At 38.3% G+C, this 11,049-nt stretch overlaps 1 protein-coding gene and 1 long non-coding RNA gene across 2 annotated transcripts in view; both read right to left on the reverse strand.

The window, feature by feature from the left end:
* The window catches only part of Spec2 (CDC42 small effector protein Spec2), a 485,439-nt gene extending 481,947 nt beyond the window's left edge, over window positions 1-3,492 (reverse strand). Inside the window, exon 1 of the mRNA XM_067140341.2 lies at window positions 3,420-3,492. The gene's annotated coding sequence lies outside the window, so the exon portion shown is untranslated. The remainder of the gene's footprint in view (window positions 1-3,419) is intronic.
* Window positions 3,493-4,938: 1,446 nt separating this feature from the next.
* LOC137498624 (uncharacterized) lies at window positions 4,939-7,073 on the reverse strand. Its single transcript, XR_011017876.1, has 2 exons — window positions 6,659-7,073; window positions 4,939-5,500 (listed from the first exon to the last, which is right to left on the reverse strand). It is a non-coding gene; the product is annotated as an uncharacterized lncRNA (long non-coding RNA).
* Window positions 7,074-11,049: the final 3,976 nt, after the last annotated feature.

The raw sequence follows: 11,049 nt of genomic DNA on the forward strand, positions 1-11,049 counted from the left end.
ATGGCACCTGGAATTGATGGCATACTCTCAAAACTGCTGACTGCATTAGGAGAAAACAGCATGATAAGTTTCTTCCATTTAGTGTGTAAGATGTATGATACAGGAGGTGTCGTCCAATTTGAGACAGAATGTTGTTATAGCCTACTTATTCCCAACAAAGCAGGTGCTGAAAAGTGAGAACTACTGCACCATTAGTTTAGTATCTCATGCTTGCAAAATTTTAACATGTGTTATTTACAGAAGAAGGGAAAGACAATTTGAAGCTGAGTTGGGAGATCAGGTTGGATTCAGAAGAAATGTAGGAACACTTGAAGCTTGCTTGAAGCTTGAACACTTGCTTTTTTTCTAGTTGCTTTACGTTGCACCAACACATAGGTCTTATGGCTACAATGGGAGAGGAAAGGCCTAGGAATGGGAAGGAAGTGGCCGTGGCCTTAATTAAGGTACAGCCCCAGCATTTGCCTGGTGTGAACATGGGAAAACCATCTTCAGGGCTGCCGACAGTGGGGGTCGAACCCACTATCTCCCGGATACGAGCTCACAGCTACACACTCCTAACCGCACGGCCAACTCACCCGGTCGAATTAAGCAAGACCAAGCTATTTGAGATTCTGAATGTGACTGGAATCAGATACCGAGAAAGAATAATTATCTACAATCTGTTAGAAAATCAGTCTGCAATGATATGAATCGGGGGACTTAAAAAAAAAAAAAAAAAAAAAAAGCAGCAATCCAGAAAGGAGTGATGTAAGGCTGCAGTTTGTCCATCCTCCTTTCCAATGTTTATATAGAACAGACAGTAACGGAAATCAAAAGAGGAATTTGGAAAAGGAATAACAATCCCAGGAAGAAAATAAAAACTCAGAGATTTGCCGATGACATTGTTATTTTATGAGTCTGCACAAGACCCGGAGAAATTGCTGAATGGTATGGTCACAGTCTTGGAAGAGAAGACAAAATTAAATTAATCCAAAAGAGTCAAAAGGCTTAAATAAATATGAAAGACGAGAAGACCCTATAGATCTTTATATGGAATTGTACATATTTTGTTTGGTGGTATTATTAATATGTATTTTACCGTATTTTGTTGGGGTGACACAAAGATAAAGATAACTCTTTGTTTTATAAACATTGATTTATGAATATTTGATCCGTTACTAGCGATTATAAACAAAAGTAATGGAGTTGAGTCAAAGTCAGGTGAGGCAGAAAATATTAAATTAGGTAATGAAGTCTTAAAGGACATACTTTTATTACTAATGATGACAGAAGTAAGGAGAACATAAAATGCAGACTAGCACAAACAAGGCCTTTCTTAAAAAAAAAAAAAAAAAAAAAAAAAAAAAGCTTACTTTGAACAATGATATAGGAATCAGAAAGACATTTTTGAAGACTTTCATCTGGAGCGTTCTGTTGTATGGAAGTGAAACATGGACAAAAACTAGCTTAGAAAGAAAGAGAATGGAAGCTTTAAAAATGTGGTGTTACTGAAGAATACTGAAGGTGAGATGGGCAGAGCAAATCACGAATGAAGAGATACGGAATCAAATTGGTGACAGGAGAATGATTTGGCAAGATTTGACCACAAGAGAAGACAGAATGGTAGGACACATCTTAAAACATCCAAGACTTGTTCAGTCTGTTTTTGAGGTAAGTGCAGACGGTAAAAATTGAACGGGTAGGCAAAGGTATGAATATGACCAACAGATTAGAGTAGATGAAAAGTTCAGAACAGAATATGGTGGCATGGAGAGCTGCATCAAACCACTCTATGTACTGATGACCCAAACTACTACTAGTACTACAACAATAATGCCCAATACGATATCCAAAGCCAAATTTTAAATTAAAAACTTTTCTCCATTAAAAAAAGCAGTTATTTTCCACATCAGAAGCTGAAAAATACTGTAACTGAAATGGTAATACACATACAATATCCAGATGATATGAGATTGTTCTCCAATATAAATAATCTCCTGTTTGGCACTTTCAACCATCAATGACCTACATTTAAGGTTGTCACACACAAGGTAGATTCCCTGTCAACTGGTTTACCTAGCATTTCCTTAAATGCTTTCAAAGAATTTGGAAATTTATCAAACATTTCCCTTGATAAATTAATCCAATCCTTTATTTCCAAGCCCTATTTTATGTTACGACAGGATGCTCTTCGTGATGCCAAACCTACGTGGAATGTTGTATTGGCCATTGCATACGTCTGTGGTGGTTGGTAGTATGGTGGGTTGTAAGTGACAAGAACTGTATTACGACTAACAAAAACATTCAGTCCCCAGACCAGAGGAATTAACTATAGCCTACAAAGTTAAAATTCCTGGCCCGGTCGTGGCCCACTGAACAAAAGGCCAGTAAACTGAGCATTTAGGCAAAGATTGAGAAATACACAGGATTTACTGATGTGACAACATAGAACTGCCAAACCTCATGCAAGAAGTAGCAAATAAAGGTAGTCTTTGGAAACTGAAGAATAATATTTCAATTTACTTAGAGATATGTATCAAGTTTAACGTGCTCAACAGATCAGCCATTAACTTTCCAGTGGTATCAACCGTGTTAGAATCCCAAAGGTGTACAGAACAAGAAAATGTTATATTTTAACTTCCACAACCCTCCTTGAAATATAGGTCAGATGGGATATTTTACCACTGTGTGCCACCAACAACTATATCACGAAGTTAAGGAGAGTACTGTACTATCAAACACTAAAAGACTATAAAAAGAATTTTTTAAAATCCAGATTCCTACAATTTTGCTACAAACCCTACTATACCCAAAAGGTGCAGTTTACATCTTACAACGAATAAATAAATAAATAGGCTAAATAAATAAATCTGCCTGAAAGAACTAATACATCTGGATTACGCATCCTTCCTTGAGCAGTGGCTTCTAACCAAAATATACGTGGAGGATGACAGTGTTAAAAATAAGCACAATTTTCCACATTTTGTTGTACCTTCTAAATCCTCAACGTGCCGGTTTGATTTTCATCCTTGTCAAATCTAGTTACCGGTACTTGCGTTACGGGGAAACTGTCATGCTTTGATAACATGACTCAACGATCATCGCCTCTTTGACAAATTAAAAACAGGCCAAAAAATCTAATTATCCAATGTTCCGAAAATTAGACGACGCGACGTGATACAATTTCTTAACAAACACAAAGCGGAAACATCCGCTAGATAATACGAGTTAGGTTCTCAAGAACTACTAAACTACACGTTCACGTCAGTATGAAATATAGGTATACTTACTCTTCAGATTCTGTAACTGATTCAAAATTGAACATAGAGTAACCAGTATAAAAGGTTTACCATCAACATGAAACACTCCAAACAAACAATTAATTAACAAACGATTGTTGACAACTAGGTTAACTGTCATACGTAAATACCTTAACTCACCTGCTTGAAGCACACAGGCACACTAAGCGACTGTAAACAGCACGAACTTCTTTGGAATAAGCATACCAATTTCCAAATTAATTCCTATAGCAAAACGTGCTGCTCTCTACACAGGCTAATAAGAAACAAGATACGAGAAACAAGAAAGCTCATTTTACGATAGATTCATATGTGAGAGTGATTACCTACGGCATTCTAATACAATTTTAAAAATACATTTAACAGTGTTAATTCTAAAATAGCGGTAAGTTTACTGAAGAATGAGGAGTTAAAGAATACGGGAGAAAAATAAAAAAAGCAAGCAAGCTTATAGTTTTACGTAATTGTTGATACAGTGTCGTAGTTACAGGCGAAGGAAAGTACGCTAAGTCCACTATAGAAAAGCAACAATTCTCCGGTATTCAAAGCTCATTTATAATATGTATTACGCTCCCCGATCAGGTTGTAGTAGTAGTAGTAGTAGTAGTAGTAGTAGTAGTAGTAGTAGTAGTAGTACCGTAAAGTGACAGTTTTTAGTGTTTTTTTTGAAAATAAAGGCGATTATATGTACATTTGCACTCTTTCAGTGGTACAATTCCAAAACTAGAACCTTTATCTTCAATCAAGGAAATTATGGTTGCGTTTTCTTGCATGCATTACGAAATATTTTCAGAATAAAATGTCACAAAGTTACCCCATGGGTCGGGGTAACTTTGTGACATCTAAATTCTTCATGGAAACAAAAGAGACATAAGGTACTCGTCCACGATGCAACAAAACTTGCATGCCACTTTTGTGTTGCGCAAGAAAAATGGCACGCACTGTTTACACACAGCACGCAAGTTTGCCTCTTTTCTTGTTGCGCAACACGAAAACTTGCGCACCGAAAGAAATGTTGCACCGAGTGTTTACACCGTGCTACTTAAGTGGCGCAAGTGTTCTCGCATGCAACTTCCCTAGTCAGCTGTTCTAGCGGATGTGAGTGTTGATAGTATCAAGCATGTCTTCTGGTGAGGTGTTATCGGCGGCTTGCTTATCGCTGATTTTATTACGGCGACGAAAAAAAAGACGAGAAAGAGCGAAACGGAAATGTTGGGTGAGGGAATGGATTTTAGGTCGTGAACACTGTGGAGTTGTTAATAACTTGCTACAGGAATTGTACATGGGAGACCAAGTCTTCTACAAGAATTTCCTACGAATGTCAGCGACTGATTTTGAATATCTGCTGAGAAGATTAACGCCGTTGATACAAAAGGAAGACACACTAATGAGAAAATCAATATCACCAACGGAACGGCCTGTGTTGACATTGAGATATTTAGCAACAGGTAAGGCGACTTTTTAAAAATTATGGATTTTTATACAGTACACATAAGGTACCATTTCTCTTACCTTATTGTAATTTCCTACATTTTGTTTTGTTACAGGTGACAGCTATCAATCATTGATGTATCTATTTCGGATACCGACATGCACTATTTCACGTGCAATACCTGAAGTTTGTGATGCTATTTACAGCGTGATGAAAGAAGACTACATAAAGGTATATAAATGTTACTTTATTGTCATTGTGGATACATTTTAGATTATGATTTTACTGAATCTGTTCGTCTTCCTGTTGCACAACATAATAGTCATGTAAAGGTAGAACATTTAAATCTGTTGTTGTCTGTGACGTCAGAACTGTCGGCAATGGAGCTGATACGCCAAACCTCTTTGCCGCATATTCATTATTAATTTGTAATATACATTGTTGTATGCCAGTTTTCAGTTTGTACCTAAAATAATCGTCAAGCTGTCGCATTTCATTTGCCACGTATTCTCCAAAGACACTAAATTCATCTTTTTTACTAGCATTCTGTAGAAACGCCATACATTGGTTAATAGCAGCCTGTTCTTGAAATTCAGAACTGCGGCGTCGTTTCCTATCACTCCTTTGGGAAACACTAAAAGTGCCCGGACTAGGTGATGGAGACAAACAGCTATTTTGGGAGAATGAATCATGATTGACAGTTGATTCATTTCCTAATTCCTAAGTCTGCGTCACAGTCATAATCGATGTGCTGTTCCTCGATACTTGGACTTCTCTCTGGAACCATTCCCTGTAATAAACCAAGTTTCAGTTGTTACAACAATGATGATAATGATATGAACAACAATAATACATGACTATGTAACCAGTTATATATTAGGTAGTAAAATCAATATAACATCCTACTCATAAAAAACCCCTACCACCTCGAAAGTAGCCAGTTACCTAGAAGCCCCTTGTACAATATTTTGGGAGCAAATCGCTAACCCATGTAGTTGGAAGTCAGGTTAATTCCAGTACTTATTATTATTATTATTATTATTATTATTATTATTATTATTATTATTATTATTATTATTATTATTATTATTATTATTATTATTATTATTATTATCTTGCTTTCTAGGTCCCAAACACAGAAGATGACTGGGTAGAAATAGCCAGAGATTTCCACGAGAAGTGGAATTTCCCTAACTGTATTGGAACATTGGATGGAAAACACAACATTCGAGCTCCAGCAAACAGAGGCAGTTTGTACTTCAACTACAAAGGTGCTCATAGTATAATTTTAATGGCACTGGCAGATGCAAACTACAAACTGATCTACATTCATGTTGGTTCTAAAGGCAGAGATTCTGATGGAGGGGTATTCGACAGGAACTGCTCTCTGTCGAAAGCCCTTGAAAGCAACACATTAAATATTCCCAGTGGAAAGCCTTTGCCGGGAAGAACAATTTCAGTACCACATGTCATTGTTGCAGATGATGCATTTGCACTAAAACCCCACACAATGAAGCCATTTGCTTTCAGAAACCAAAGTGCCCAAGAGCGAATATTCAACTACTGTTTATCAAGGGCTAGAAGAGTTATAGAGAACGTCTTCGGAATTATCTCTGCTAGATTTCGATGTCTCAGAAGAACAATGGAACTAGAACCGAATAAAGTGAAGACAATCGTGTGTGCTGTTTGTGTGTTACATAATTTTTTAATTACACGTTCCGCTGCAATATCTGCCCCAAGGGGAACATTCGACAGGGAAAATGGAGATGGAACTGTTACGGAGGGTACTTGGCGTAGTGAAGAATATGAACTGGTGCCATTACAAAGAAGTGCTGCTAGAAATGCTCATGCATCAGCTAAAAACATTCGGGAGGAGTTCAAAGAGTATTTTTGCCGTGAAGGAGGAGTTCCTTGGCAATACAGATATATATAAGGCAAGAGTACTTACCAAAGAATCCACTGTGTCATTGTCAGTGCCGGTGTGGTGAAACATAAACTGAAGTGCATCGAAGAATTCCCACTTCGTATGGTATTTATCATTTGCGCAACTTCCAGATTTTGTTGTTGTCATTTTCTTTCTCTCGTTGGTGTATTGGGACCTCAATCTGTGGATCTTCATCTTAATCTCATCCGGTGACATGTTGAAATCTTTTCCGATGTCACTCAGAGCTCTCTGACGTTTTTGTTTATTTCTATAGTCTGTTGCCTCAACCTTCCATAAACACTCCTGTGCTTCAACTAAATCTATCAGCTTTCTCTTCATCTCCCGTGTCCATTTCGTGTTCTGAGACATTGTAACCTGTAAATGAAGTTACATAAATTATGCAGTTATTTTATAGTAAGATGGGTACCCCGGTATTTAGTTTGAGGCATGTTATATTTCATTCACAATAAAGAATATACAGGTACGCAATTACCTTAATTTATTCCCGAATGTGAACCTCTCAAACACCAGTATAATGCCACAGCAGACGACCACGTGAGAAAGTTGCGCCACAAAAATGATCTAAACTTTCCACGCCACTTTCAGATGGCGCAACTTCCTCTCTTCCGCTGTGTACACGATGCCACTTTTGACATTGCACGCAACTTGGAAGTTGCGCAGAACTCGAGTGGCACGTGCAACTTTTCGAATTGCATGACTGTTTACACGAAGCCACTCAACTTTTCTTGCTCAAATCGAAGTTGCATGCCATTTTAGTTGCACCGTGGACGAGTACCTATAGTCTCCGTATCACAAAGTTAGACCACAGCGAACCAATAGGTACTACATACAAGGAGAAAATAGAAAATCAATTATATTAAAAGAATAATATTGCCCCAAATTACGAACACAACATTAATTTTAGAAACACAATCATATGAAAGAAAAATATAACTTGCTTCTCAGTTTCTTATAGTGCATAACGACTGTAGTTTTCCTCGTCAAATATTTCCATTTTGGGCACATCAAGCAGCTCTCTTCTGCCTCTTTGTATGGGTTTGTTAATTCTCGTAATTATTTCATTCAAGTAAAATATCTCGTCCTTCTCACTTGGCCATTTCCACTGCTTTCATCACCGTTTCATGACATTTACATAAGCGCCATATTCTGTTGCATTTGTTAATATTCCTAGAACGAATTTCCCATCAAAAATCACAATGACATAATTTCCAGTTATTTTATCACTCTCTTGGAAAACTGGAGCAATGTTTCCCTCTCTATCAGATGACAATTCTCCGTTTGGTGCGCTATTATCACTGTCTTCGTGTGGAACATCTTCCATGTCACTGCTGTCCGAAGAATAACTTCGTCCTCTGCGGTCTAAATACCATTTTACCACACACCGCAAGTCGTATTTTGTGACGGGAAATCCGAACTTGGATATGGCAATTGAATGAGCAGCGAATGCATGTTCTTCCTCTTCACTGAAGACTTTTGGACTCCCATATGATATCGGATGTTTTTCTTTTAATTTCATCCACAGAGTGTTCCTATGAATACCATACTTTTTGCAGCTCTACGGAGTGAAATCTTATTTTTCTTAATTTCCTCCAAAGCTTCTTGGACAGTTTCTTCTGTGTAGTTCCTGTATGGGCGGGAACCAACTCGGCGGATATATTTGCGCGCCATCTTTGGTACTGAAATGTAAAAATTTTTCATTGGTATTATTTGTTATCCCTAAAACTCTTTGGATTCTATGCTGTAAACATTAACTGCTTTGATTTATCTCGATACTCTCTGAATTAGGTTCTATTAACTCTTCGGAATCACTTTGGAACATCCAACGAGCTAGAATAACATAGAGAGGCGGAAGCGCTGCCTGGGTGAAGCTAATAGAACGAAAGTCCGCCATGTTTCCTGTTGTCACACAAGCAAGGGGGCATGGCCTTTAAATGACGAAAAGTGTAGAAAATACGCATTTTAGAATCACTGGGGGAGAATTAAAGATCGTTGCCGATAGCTTGAAGCATTAAAGCGAATACCGCCACTTCATCATATTGCGGCACGATCAGTTGATTGTAGGGTAGTTCGAAATCATCGCACAGTGACATACGAATAGGCCTCGAAATCGGAACAAGAGCGTTACCCTGCTTGGCTGTTATGGTTAAGCGTAAATTAGAATAAAAACGATGGACATAAATATCATAGGGACCTACAATAGGTTAGAACCTCATTCTGTTCATATTTTAAAAATTATTGCATCCTCATGAGTACTGTGTTCCTTTCTTAATCTGTTGGTTTTTCCCACGGACTCAGCGACGGATTCCACCTCTACCACCTCAAGGACAGTGTTCTGGAGCGTGAGACATTGGGTCGGGGGATACAAATGTGAAGGAGGGCTGCACCTGCTATGCTGAACAGGGGCCTTGTGAGGGGGGGAGAAGGAAGCGGCCGTGGCCTTAAGTTAGGTACCATCCCGGCATTTGCCTGGATGAGAAGTGGGAAACCACGGAAAATCACTTCGAGGATGGCTGAGGTGGGAGTCGAACCCACTTCTACTCAGCTGACCTCCCCAGGCTGATAGAATCCCGTTCCAGCCCTCATGCACCTTTTCAAATTTCGTGGCGGAGCCGGGAATCGAACCCGGGCTTCCAGGGGTGGCAGCTGCTCACGCTAACCAGTACACCACAGAGGCGGCCCATGAATACTTTACCACAACAATCGTTTAGTGTCATTATTTATTATAATATAGGGGGATATCATGTTTCTCCCATTACCAAATCATACTGGGATTACTAGCTGAAAGGTAAGCTTGAAAGTTGTCCATTATGAAGTGTGGCATAGTTTTAAAAACCAAGGCAACAGACATCTACAATAAAGGCTGTATACATTTCAAAAATAGCAGTAAAATACTGTATTTACCATACTTAGTGTACGTTTGAACGAAATAAGTGTTTTTTGTGGTTACGTTTTCTTGGTTGTGGGCGCTCCATTTCCTTTATTTGTAAATGTGAATGAAAATTAAATAGGGCTGGAAATGTACAGAGCATACGCAACTGAATTGAGTGGGATACCATTTATCTCTTTTCGCCCTCACAACGCATTGTTCCGTTAATTCCTTGTTCTTTAAACGAAATCTGAAACAAAATTCGACAAATAATTACCATGGCTATCCGTACTTTCGCTAAGTAAACAATAAAATGGATTTAATTACAAACAGAAATTACAAAAATGAATCTCGGCTATAATTCAGTAATACTTACTTAAAGTACGATATATTCTTGGTTTTATTACTCCCATTAGAACAACCATACGCTGAGCTTACGGCTGGCATTCTTGAAAGCGAGAATCTATTTTCACTTCTTAAAACTTAGGGAATTAAATTGGCATGCACGATCTCCCTGTCACCTCAACATATGCTCTCGCGCCAATTCGCTTTGTTTTGACAACCGTTAACATGGCTACCCCTTATCAACTTGCTTCAAGCAAGGAGCGCTGATGACAGGCTTACAGCCCCTCTATGTTATTCTAGCTCGTTGGGAACATCCTAACACTTGTGTCACAAAGTTACCACTGCCCGGTTCCGAAAACAGCCCCTTGATTTCATTATTTAAAATGATCCCACGAACTTACAATTTAAACCTGAGAGAGCTGATTAGTAGTAAAATAAGTTTTATTTACCTTTATTTGAATGTGTCTAACGAATCATCCACGATAAAACAAAGTTTCACAAGTTAAAAAAAAAAAAAACGCGTGGTAGGTATAAAGCCCACAGAAGTTATAGCTCTATTTCAAGATAAAGTTGAAACCAAGTCCGAAAAGTTACTAATATGTGGCAGCATATACTATACCTCAGAAATATTGGCAAAAAATTGCCTGCAAGACATTGTGCCAACCTATGAAATTAAAATATATGTGGTGACGCCTCACTGTCACGGTAGTAGTAGTTACAAGAGGTAGCACGCAATATGAAGACTGGTAAGGCACCAGGTGTAGATGGCATCCCACGAAAAGCCATCAAGTATGCAGTCGAGGTGGCACCTGGTTGGATCTTATCAGTCTTCAATGATTTACTGAAAAACCGTGAATTCTTCGATGAGTGGAAAGTAGCCAAGCTAGTGCTGTTATTGAAGGCAGGGAAACTATCATTAGATCCATCAGTGTACAGGCCACTTTGCTTATTATACACCTTGAGCAAGCTTTACGATTGATTGATTGATTGATTGATTGATTGATTGATTGATTGATTGATTGATTGATTGATTGATTGATTGATTGATTGATTGATTGATTGATTGATTAAAATGAGACTGGAGGAAGAATTTGAACAAGAGGGAGGACTTTCTTTGAATCAGTTTGGATTTAGAAAGGGCAGGACCACAACCCAAGCTATTGAGAGGGCGATTCAAATACAG

Source organism: Anabrus simplex, chromosome 2 (genome assembly GCF_040414725.1).
Source record: "Anabrus simplex isolate iqAnaSimp1 chromosome 2, ASM4041472v1, whole genome shotgun sequence".
Taxonomy (NCBI): domain Eukaryota; kingdom Metazoa; phylum Arthropoda; class Insecta; order Orthoptera; family Tettigoniidae; genus Anabrus; species Anabrus simplex.